Raw genomic sequence first — 12,134 nt, forward strand, 5'->3', positions numbered from 1 at the left:
GCAGCGCAGTGGCTTACACAAGTACCTGCTACTCAAATTTCCTCTTGGCCAAAGTTTAAAGACCGTTTCCTTACACGCTTTGGTGGGAAAGAGACAGCCGCCACGACGCTATGGAAGATGAAAAACCAAGCACGACTGGAGGGTGAAACCCTGGGAGATTACAGCAGCCGTTTACGTTCCTTCCTGATGGCGAGGTGGGAAAGGTGTACCAAGGACGAGATAGTCAACGCTACCGTGCTCCTTCATATAGGTTCACAGGACCAGCGCGTCCTACGGATAGCACTCACGAACGATATCAAGACCGAGGACCAGCTCACAGGCGAAATGACAGTGCTCTCCGATTCTGTGAAGAGGCCGGCGTCTTCAGTAAGCAACTCCTCCGCGAGTCCCGAAGCTAAACGGCATAAGCCTTCTGACTCCCGACACAAGTGCTACCACTGTGGTAGACACGGACATAAAGCATCTGAGTGCCGCGAGAGGACAAGACTGGAGGCGGAGAAACGCAATCGAAAATCAGGGGAAAACCGGGCTGCCACGTCTTCGAAGGTGTCCTGCTACAGGTGTAACGAGGAGGGCCACATCGCGCCCAACTGCCCGACCTTACGTAGAGGAAACCCTGCTACGAAAGAGGAGCGACAGGTTAACTTCTGTGTGGTGGAGGCCCCGACCGGTAAATTAAGTCACGAGGGTGAGTCGTTCCTGTTTTGTTTTGATTCCGGAGCTGAATGCTCATTAATCAAAGAATCGGTAGCTTCAAAATTTTCCGGCAAGAGAACGACCGAGATAGTAGTAATGCGTGGAATTGGGAACACTTGCGTTAAGAGTACGACCCAAATTCTGTCCGCCGTATGTATCAGCGGTCTTACACTGGAGGTAATTTTTCACGTCCTTGCCGACAATTACTTAAAACACGATATTATTATTGGGTGCGAAATTTTAAGCCAAGGCTTCGACGTACTCATGACGCGCAATAGCCTCGATATTTGTAAGTCGAAAACGGTTAATGTCTGTAATAATATCGCCGAACCTGCGATCGATCTCAATGATGTAGACACCGAGGTACTCGGCGACGATAAAGACCGATTGATTTCCATTCTCGGCAGATTCAAAAACTCGTTCATCACGGGTTTCCCACGTACCCGCGTAAATACGGGTCAATTAGAAATACGGTTGATCGACCCTAACATCACCGTCCAAAGAAGCCCCTATAGACTTAGCGAGGAAGAACGGAGAATCGTACGAGCGCGAATCAGCGAACTACTCAGAGCTAACATTATAAGACCTAGCAATTCGCCGTTCGCGAGCCCCATGCTACTCGTGAAGAAAAAGGACGGTTCGGATAGATTGTGCGTAGATTTTCGAGCGTTGAATAAGAATACGGTCGCGGACCGGTACCCCCTACCCCTTATCGCGGACCAAATCGCGAGGTTACAAACGGCGAAATACTTCATTAGCCTGGACATGGCCAGCGGGTTCCACCAAATTCCTATACATCCTAATTCGGCGGAATACACGGCGTTCGTTACACCCGACGGGCAGTACGAGTACGTAACGATGCCGTTCGGATTGAAAAATGCACCGTCTGTTTTTCAGAGGGCCATTTTCAATGCCCTGGGCGACCTTGCGTATTCCTACGTCGTTGTCTATTTGGATGACGTCCTAATTATCGCCGACTCAATAGATCAAGCCTTAGAGAGGTTGGACATCGTGTTAAGTACCCTTGTAAACGCCGGGTTTTCGTTTAACTTTTCTAAGTGCTCTTTCCTGAAGACGTCGATACTCTATTTGGGATACGTAATCCAGAACGGAGAAGTCCGTCCCAACCCGGGTAAAGTATATGCCTTAAGCTCCCTACCCGCGTCGACGACCGTCACACAGCTCAGGCAGTTCATAGGGCTAGCCTCGTACTTTCGGAAGTTCATCCCTAAATTTTCGCAATTGTTAAAACCCTTATACGCGCTTACGTCCGGCAGTAAAAATATAACATGGGCGGACAGGCACGAAAAAATAAGACAAGAGGTAATCTCCGTTCTGACCGACGCACCGGTGTTAATGCTATTTGACCCCAATTACCCAATAGAATTACATACCGATGCTAGCTCCGAAGGATTTGGGGCTATTTTAATGCACAAGGTGGAAGGTAAAAATCGAGTAGTAGAATACTATAGTAAAAGAACCAGCCTCACGGAATCCAGATATCACTCTTATGAACTCGAAACATTAGCTGTTGTAAACGCCATAAAACATTTCCGCCACTACCTGCACGGACGGGAATTTCTTGTCGTCACGGACTGCAATTCATTAAAGGCGTCTAAGAGCAAAGTACATTTGAATGACAGGGTACACAGGTGGTGGGCTTACTTGCAAACGTTTACCTTCGACATTGTGTATCGGGAGGGCAAGCGAATGGCCCACGTAGATTTCTTTTCGCGAAATCCCACAGGCGTTGACCCTATTAGATTCGACAAAATCAAAGAGAAAATGGTTAATCTGGCCGAAATTTCGGAAGACTGGCTACTAGCCGAACAACGTCGTGACCCCCAAATTTCGGGAATTGTCGAAAAGTTGCAAAATGATGAGCTCGCGGAAGACATCGCGAATACTTACGAATTACGGTCCGGTACTCTCTACCGGAAAATTCAAAGAAGAGGCAGGACTCTCAGTTTACCTATTGTTCCAAGAGGGTTTAGGTGGTCCGTTATTAACCATGTGCATCAGTCAATTATGCACTTGGGTTGGGATAAGACGCTCGAGAAACTGTACGAGTATTACTGGTTCGAAGGAATGGCGAAGTACGTTCGCAAGTTCGTAGAGAACTGCCATGCTTGTAGAGTTTCGAAGGCTAGTTCAGGTAAGATACAAGCCGAATTGCATCCCATACCCAAGGCCAGCATACCTTGGCACACGGTCCACATGGATATAACGGGCAAGCTGAGTGGTAAAAGCGATTCGAAGGAGTACGTCATTGTGTTGATCGACGCCTTCACTAAATTCGTATACCTGCATCATACTCGTAGGATAGATTCTTTTAACACCATTAAAGCGCTTAAATCCGCTATATTTCTATTCGGGAGTCCCTGTCGGATAATAGCGGACCAGGGAAGGTGTTTTACGGGTAAAGAATTTCGCGAGTTCTGCGAAAGCAAACGAATTAAAGTTCACTTGATAGCGACCGGTGCCAGTAGGGCTAACGGACAAGTAGAACGTGTTATGGGCACGTTGAAAAATATGTTCACGACAGTAGAGACGACCGGGCGACCGTGGCAAGACGCGATTGGGGAAATGCAGCTAGCGTTGAACTGCACCGTCAACCGCGTGACTAATTCGAGCCCCTTACAACTACTAATCGGTAGATCGGCGAGACCGTATGACCTATTGCTACCCGATAATATTGAAGAAAAAGAAGTCGATATCTCCGATGTAAGGCAGCAGGCCGTACAGAACATAGAAAGTAACGCCCAATACGACAAAGAAAGATTTGATAGGAACAAAGCTAAAGTGGTTAGGTTTAACCTCGGCGACTTCGTACTACGTAAGAACGAGGAAAGAAACCAAACCAAGCTAGAGCCGAAATTCAAGGGTCCATTTGTAATAACCGAGATTTTGGAAGGAGATAGATATATTCTAAAAACGCTAGACGGTAAACGATCGTATAAAGACAGTCACGACAGATTAAGAAAAATGCCGGACAGTCGCGTTCCCGCTGAGTTAGACGTCGGTAGTGACGGCAATAACAGTGACCACGACGACATGAGTACCTCGATCTCGGAAGATCCTTAGCACAAAGACCGTAGCACCTTACGGAGTATGTTATGAAGCTCGGTAAAGGGGGCAAGTGATGTGTTCACGCGCACCATGAGCTATAGAGTTATGAAGCTCGGTAAAGGGGCAAGTGATGTGTTCACGCGCACCATGAGCTATAGAGTTATGAAGCTCGGTGAAGGGGCGAGTGATGTGTTCACGCGCACCATGAGCTATAGTGTTATGAAGCTCGACTAAGGGGCAAGTGATGTGTTCACGCGCACCATGAGCTACAGCGTTACGAAGTTTGGTGCGGTCGTGCGATCTAGAAAAACGAGATCCATTGGGGTACGAAATCGAGACTGGTCCATTTCGCCGTTATGACCCGACTGATAACCCACAGGATGCAACTAGCACTTCCAATATTAATTACAACGTTACTAATTCATGTTCTCTTCTATTCCTTTTGTTGTCAAACCTCCGAACAAAATTTTATTGTTACACTGGACCCTCAGCTTATTTAGACATTAAGTTAAATTGTAAACAATGTTAATTGTACCGAGACTAACGTTAAGAAAACTCTCAATATTGTAGCTACACCCGAGGACGTGTGATAGTCAGAATGGCCGTGTCGGAGATGAAAGAACGCCGGAGCTCCTCCTTGGATTCGCGGGAATACCGCAACTCTGTAACTTGGATTAAACGAATGCCGCTCCGATTGTTCGAGATTTATGATCATGAGCTTGGGCTCGAGGCGACAATCAGTCGCCGAACGTAGCCGCGGTCAAAGGGATGAACGTTTTATCTAACAAAGGCACAGAGTAACTCTATACCTCTCCTTAAAAGAAATAGTCGTAGCGATACGTGGCAGTAAATACTTCAATAGTTTCTATCCCGCGGCCCGCCACACGCAGATTTTGTCCTTCGGGTAAGATGATCGCCGGGTGTCGGCATGCCTTTGTGGCGTATGTTTAGCTAACGTAAGAACCGCTATAGATCTTAAGATTTAGTCAAGCGAAGTCCGTCAAATAGACTTTGTTGCAACTACGGGAAGATAGGAGAAACCTATCCTCCACGAGCGTTGCCCCCCGTCAACAACCTCCCCTGAAGGGCGGCCAGCATCTCTTTCAAAACGCCGATATGGAGATCGACCAATTAGCAACAGCGCTAATTTCCCTCTCCTTTGGAAAGAAAGCTTTCTTTGACGAATCCGAGGATCTCATATCCTTAGACCCACCCAATATAGTTTTCCTCGACGACATCGTCGAGACGGAGATTCATTCTTTCGTACGATCTCATCGACGAATGACAGTGCCACCTTACAACCAGCGAATACATCACTTCTAGTTAATAAAGAGTTAGACTTGAACTGTGCGAGAGCATACGTTTACCATCCCGTGACCGCGGATTCGTTTCGAACCTAAGGTCATCATCACTAGTGCGTAATCTTGTTAATAAGCCCGTGCTAATAAACTCTCCATTGTATCACGGCAATGGCTAATTCCAACGAAAATTCATTAAACGCCCATCCCCATAATCCTGACTTTAATCCGACATATATATATATATTGAATTTAAAAAATATATTAAATTAATAATATTTATTAAATAAACTAAATTTAATAAATTTATTTTCAATAAATTTCATTAATTAATAATAAATTTTAAATTCTAAATATTTTTAATTAATAAATTTTTAAATTTTATATAAATTCCCCTTATATATTAAATTTAAAAATTTATTATTATTATTATTATTATATATATATATATATATATATATATATATATATATAAATATAATTAATTTTTTAAATTTATAATCTTATATTAAAATACTTTAATTAAATAAAAATTAAAATTTATTTAATATAAAATTTTAAATTTATTAAATTTTATTAAATTATATATATATATATATATATATATATATATATAACAATTTCATTAAAAAAAAAATTCATTTAAATAAATTAACTTAATATTTTTATAAAAATTTTAATTTAAATTTATAATCTAAAAATAAATTTTAATTATAAATATAAATATAATCAATAATTTTTATATTTTTTTCAATAAATAATCCTCCATTATTTATTAAATTAAAAAATCATTTATTTATTTAATTTACTATATATATATATATATATATATTTAAGTTAATCTTTTTTTTTTAAAATATTAATTAAATTAATATTTATATAATAAGCTAATTAAAGCTTATAGGCTCATACCCTATCGATAAATTTTTTAAATTTTTATATAAATTTCCAATTATAAAATTTAATTAATTAATTTTTTTAATATTTACATTTTATACATTTATACTTTATATATATATATATATATATAATAGGCTAATTTAAGCTTATAGGCTCATACCCTATCGATAAATTTTATAAATTTTTATATAATTTCTAATATATATATATATATATATATATATATATATATATATATATATATATATATATTATACAAAAAAAAATAGTTAAATTTTATTTATATTTTATAAATTATTAATTTATTAAATTTTAATTTATTGGATATTAGTTAATATTTTATAACAATTAAATTGCATTTAATAATAATTAATAATAATAATAATATATCTAAATTATTTATTCATAAATATATATTTATATATATATATATATATAAGTAATATGTCTGAAAAAGAGATATTTTGATAAGATATTAATGTATATGTTTAAAGTTATACTATTACTTGTATTAAATAAAACATTAATGTATTTAATACCCATGAATAAATATATAATAAGAACTTGAATTCTAATAGAATTAATTCTATTATTAAATTATAAATTTTTATATAAAATATTTATTTTTAAAAAATTTAAATATTAATTTTAATGAATAAATTAAACTTAATTTATTTAATTTCTATTATAACCTTATTTTTTATATTAATAAATTCATCTAGAATTTATATTCAATGATTATCAATAGAATTTTCTACTATTATTATAATTAGATTAATTAATATTAAATCAACAAACAAAATTGTTAGAATTTTATATTTTATAATTTCATCAATTTCAAGTTTAATAACAATTATAATTATTTCATTTAATTTTACTCAACTATTTACTTTTAAAAATCCTGATATTAATTTAATATTAATAATTTCTATATTTAGAAAGATTGGAATATTTCCATTTTGTTTTTGAATAATTTTTATTTATAATAAATCCTCATGAAGACAAATTTTTATTATTTCAACATTTATAAAATTTATTCCTATTTATTTTTTTTCCTCAATTATTAATCTTTCACCAACTATAATCACCTTTTTATTTTTAAATAGTTTATTTATTTCATTATACACAAATTTAAACTTTTCTATCAAAAAATTATTTGGATGCTCATCAATCTTTAATTCTTTATTATTTATTTTAATAATTTATAGAAATAAAAATTTATTTTTATTATTTATAATTATTTATTTAACTTCATTTCTTAATTTAATTTTAATTTTAAAATTTTATAATATTAAAAATTTAAATTTTAATAATATTTCATTAAATTCTTACTATTTATTAATTTTTATATTATTTATATATGCTTCATTTCCATTATTTTTAACATTTATAATAAAATGAGAATTCATTTATTTTTTAAATACAAATTTTAGAAATAATTTAATTTTTATTTTTATATTATCAAGAATATTAATACTTTGAAATTATTTTATTCTATTTAAATTCTTAATTTTAAAATTTAAATTTAATAAAATATCTAATATTAATTTTATTAATATTAAAAAAATTTCTTTATTCATTTTAATAACTTATTCATTTACCTTTATATTATTTAACTTAATTTAATATAAATTTAATAATTTAATCCTTAAATTTGCAATTTAAAATTTTTTTTTAAACTATATTAAATATTTATTTGATTTATTATTATTATTATTATTATATATATATATATATATATATATATATATATATATATATTAAAAATAAATACTAATTAGTATTAGAAAAATTTCAATTTTCATTAATAAATTTACAATTTATTTCTTTTTCAGACATAATACTAAATATTAAATTTAAAAAGATTTTAAGTTAATTTTAAACTATTAATCTTCAAAATTAAAAATATTAATAAATTAATAAATCTTAATAAAAAAATGATTAATATCAACTAACCATAAAAATATTGGAATAATATATTTTATTTTTGCTATATGATCAGGAATAATTGGTTCATCAATAAGTTTATTAGTTCGAATAGAATTAAGTCATCCAGGAATATGAATTAATAATGATCAAATTTATAATTCTTTAGTAACTAGACATGCATTTTTAATAATTTTTTTTATAGTTATACCATTTATAATTGGAGGATTTGGTAATTACTTAATTCCATTAATATTAGGATCACCAGATATAGCTTTTCCTCGAATAAATAATATTAGATTTTGACTATTACCCCCATCATTATTTATATTATTATTAAGAAATTTATTTACACCTAATGTAGGAACAGGATGAACTATTTATCCCCCTTTATCTTCTTATTTATTTCATTCTTCACCATCAATTGATATTGCAATCTTCTCATTGCATATATCAGGAATTTCTTCTATTATTGGATCATTAAATTTTATTGTAACTATTTTATTAATAAAAAATTTTTCATTAAATTATGATCAAATTAATTTATTCTCATGATCAGTATGTATTACTGTAATTTTATTAATTTTATCTCTACCAGTATTAGCTGGAGCAATTACAATATTACTTTTTGATCGAAATTTTAATACCTCATTTTTTGACCCTATAGGAGGAGGAGACCCAATTTTATATCAACACCTATTTTGATTTTTTGGTCACCCAGAAGTGTATATTTTAATTTTACCTGGATTTGGATTAATTTCACAAGTTATTATAAATGAAAGAGGTAAAAAAGAAACCTTTGGAAATTTAAGAATAATTTATGCTATATTAGGAATTGGATTTTTAGGATTTATTGTTTGAGCTCATCATATATTTACTGTTGGGTTAGATGTTGATACACGTGCATATTTCACATCCGCTACAATAATTATTGCTGTACCTACAGGAATTAAAGTTTTCAGATGATTAGCTACATATCATGGTTCAAAAATAAATTTTAATATTACAGTTATTTGATCTATTGGATTTATTTTAATATTTACAATTGGTGGATTAACTGGAGTAATACTTTCTAATTCTTCAATTGATATTATTTTACATGATACATATTATGTAGTTGGTCATTTTCATTATGTTCTATCTATAGGAGCAGTCTTTGCTATTATTACTAGTATTATTCATTGATTCCCAATAATTACAGGTTTAATAATAAATCAAAAATGATTAAAAATTCAATTTGTTATAATATTTATTGGTGTTAATATAACATTTTTTCCTCAACATTTTCTTGGGCTAATATCTATACCTCGACGATATTCAGATTATCCAGATTCATATTATTGTTGAAATTTAATCTCTTCAATTGGAGCAATAATTTCAATAAATAGATTATTACTTTTAATTTTTATTATTTTTGAAAGATTAATTTCTAAACGATTAATTTTATTTAAATTTAATCAATCATCACTTGAATGATTAAATAATTATCCACCTTATGATCACTCATTATTAGAAATTCCATTAATTTCAAAAAATAAAATTAAAAATATTTTCAATAAATAATTTATTTAAATAATAATAATAATAATAATTTAATATTTACAATTAATATGGCAGATTAGTGCTTTGAACTTAAAATTCAACTATAAAGACAATTTTTTTCTTTTATTAATATTAATATTTTAATAAATCAATATATTTTGAACTGAATTTAAAATTCAAATAAATCTAATTAATTTATTAATAATTTCTACATGAAATATATTTTTATTTCAAGATTCAAATTCTTTTTACTCTGATAATCTTATTTCATTTCATAATTTAACTATAATAATAATAATAATAATTATTACTTTAACAATATTTTTTATTATAGATTTTTCATTAAATAATTTTTTAAATCTTAATCTTTTAAAAAATCATACTATTGAGATTATTTGAACTTTAACACCTATAATTATTTTAATAATTATCTGTTTTCCATCTTTAAAAATTTTATATTATATTGATGAAATTATAAATCCTTATTTTTCAATTAAATCAATTGGTCACCAATGATACTGATCCTATGAATATCCAGAATTTAATAATTATGAATTTGATTCATATATATTAAATTATGAATCTATAAATCAATTTCGGCTATTAGAAACAGATAATCGATTAATTATTCCATTTAAAATTTCAATACGAATAATTGTATCTTCAATAGATGTAATTCACTCATGAACTATTCCATCATTAGGAATTAAAGTTGACGCAATCCCTGGACGAATTAATCAATTAAATTTATTTTGTATTCGTCCTGGAATTTATTTTGGTCAATGTTCAGAAATTTGTGGAATAAATCATAGTTTTATACCAATTATATTAGAAAGAACTTCTTATGAATTATTTTCAAATTGAATTAAAAAAAAAATATTATGAAAAATTAGTTAATTTATAACATTAGACTGTCATTCTAAAATTAATAATTTAATTTATTATTTTTCTTCCATTAGATGTCTGAAATTAAGAATTGATCTTTTAAATCAATTATAGTAATTAAAATTTACTTCTAATGAATTCCACAAATAATACCTATTAATTGATTAATTATTTTTTTAATATGCATAATTTGTTTAATTTCAATTATAATTTTATTAAATTCTATAATATTAAATTTTAAAATTAAAAATTTTAAAAAAAAAATTATTTATAAAAAATGAAAATGATTATGATAAATTTATTTGAAACTTTTGATCCATCAATTAATAATTATTTTCAATTAAACTGAATTTTTATATTTATACCAATTATTATTTTTCCTAATATATATTGACTAATTCCATCACGAATTATAATAATTTTTAAATTATTTATTAAATATCTATTCAATGAATACAAAATAATTATATCAAATAAATATATTATAAATATTATTATATTTTTAAGAATTATAATCTATATTATATTACTAAATTTATTTAGATTAATTCCTTACATTTTTACATCAACTAGACATCTATTATTTAATTTATCAATATCTTTATCTTTATGAATAAGATTTATAATCTATTCAATTATTAATTTTCCAATTAAAACTTTAAGACATTTAGTTCCATTAAATTCACCAAAATTTTTAATAAATTTTATAGTAATTATTGAATTAATTAGATTAATAATTCGACCTTGAACCTTATCTATTCGATTATCGGCAAATTTAATTTCAGGTCATTTAATTTTAATTTTATTAAGAAATTTTATAATAAATTTTTTTCTATTATCCCCAATTTCATTAATTATTCAAAATATATTATTAACTTTAGAAATTTCTATAGCTTTAATTCAAGCTTATGTATTTTCAATTTTATTAACATTATATTTCTCAGAATCAAATTAAATGAAAAAAAATTTTCCATTTCATATAGTAACTATTAGTCCTTGACCTCTTATTTCATCTATAAATTTAATAAACTTAATATTAAGAACAATTTTATGAATTTATTCAAATAATTTAATATTAATAATTATAAACTTAATTATATTAATTTTAGTTTCTCTAATGTGATTTCGAGATATTATTCGAGAAAGAACATTTCAAGGAATACATTCATTATCAATTATTTCAATAATAAAATTTAGAATAATTATATTTATTATTTCTGAATTATTTTTTTTTATTTCATTTTTTTGAACTTTCTTTCATAATTCAATTTCTCCTTCAATCGAAATTAATTTTTCTTGACCTCCTTCTATAATTAAATTTTTTAATCCATTTGAAATTCCTTTATTAAATTCTATTATTTTAATTACATCAGGATTTACTGTTACATTAAGACATTATTACTTATTAAATAATAAATCAAAATCAAGTATTTTAAATTTAATATTTACAATTATTTTAGGATTTTATTTTAATTTTATACAAATATTCGAATATTATAATTCATTTTTTTGTATTAATGATAGAATCTTTGGATCAATTTTTTATTTATCAACAGGATTTCATGGAATTCATGTTCTTATTGGAACTTTAATGTTATTATATTCTTTTATTCGAATATGTAAAAACCACTTTTCATCAATCCATCATATTAATTTTGAATTCTCAATTTGATATTGACATTTTGTAGATGTAATTTGATTATTTATTTATATATTTTATTATATCTTAATAAATTAAATCTTCTTATATTTAATTTTTATTAATAAATTAAATAAATATATAGTATAATTATTACAATTAATTTCCAATTAAAAAAT

At 28.9% G+C, this 12,134-nt stretch overlaps 2 pseudogenes; both read left to right on the forward strand.

The window, feature by feature from the left end:
• Positions 1–9,641: 9,641 nt before the first annotated feature.
• Positions 9,642–11,715, forward strand: LOC126926099 (cytochrome c oxidase subunit 2-like; annotated as a pseudogene).
• Positions 10,594–11,747, forward strand: LOC126926093 (ATP synthase subunit a-like; annotated as a pseudogene).
• The last annotated feature ends 387 nt before the right edge of the window (positions 11,748–12,134 follow it).

This window comes from Bombus affinis, chromosome 17, assembly GCF_024516045.1.
Source record: "Bombus affinis isolate iyBomAffi1 chromosome 17, iyBomAffi1.2, whole genome shotgun sequence".
Lineage (NCBI taxonomy): Eukaryota > Metazoa > Arthropoda > Insecta > Hymenoptera > Apidae > Bombus > Bombus affinis.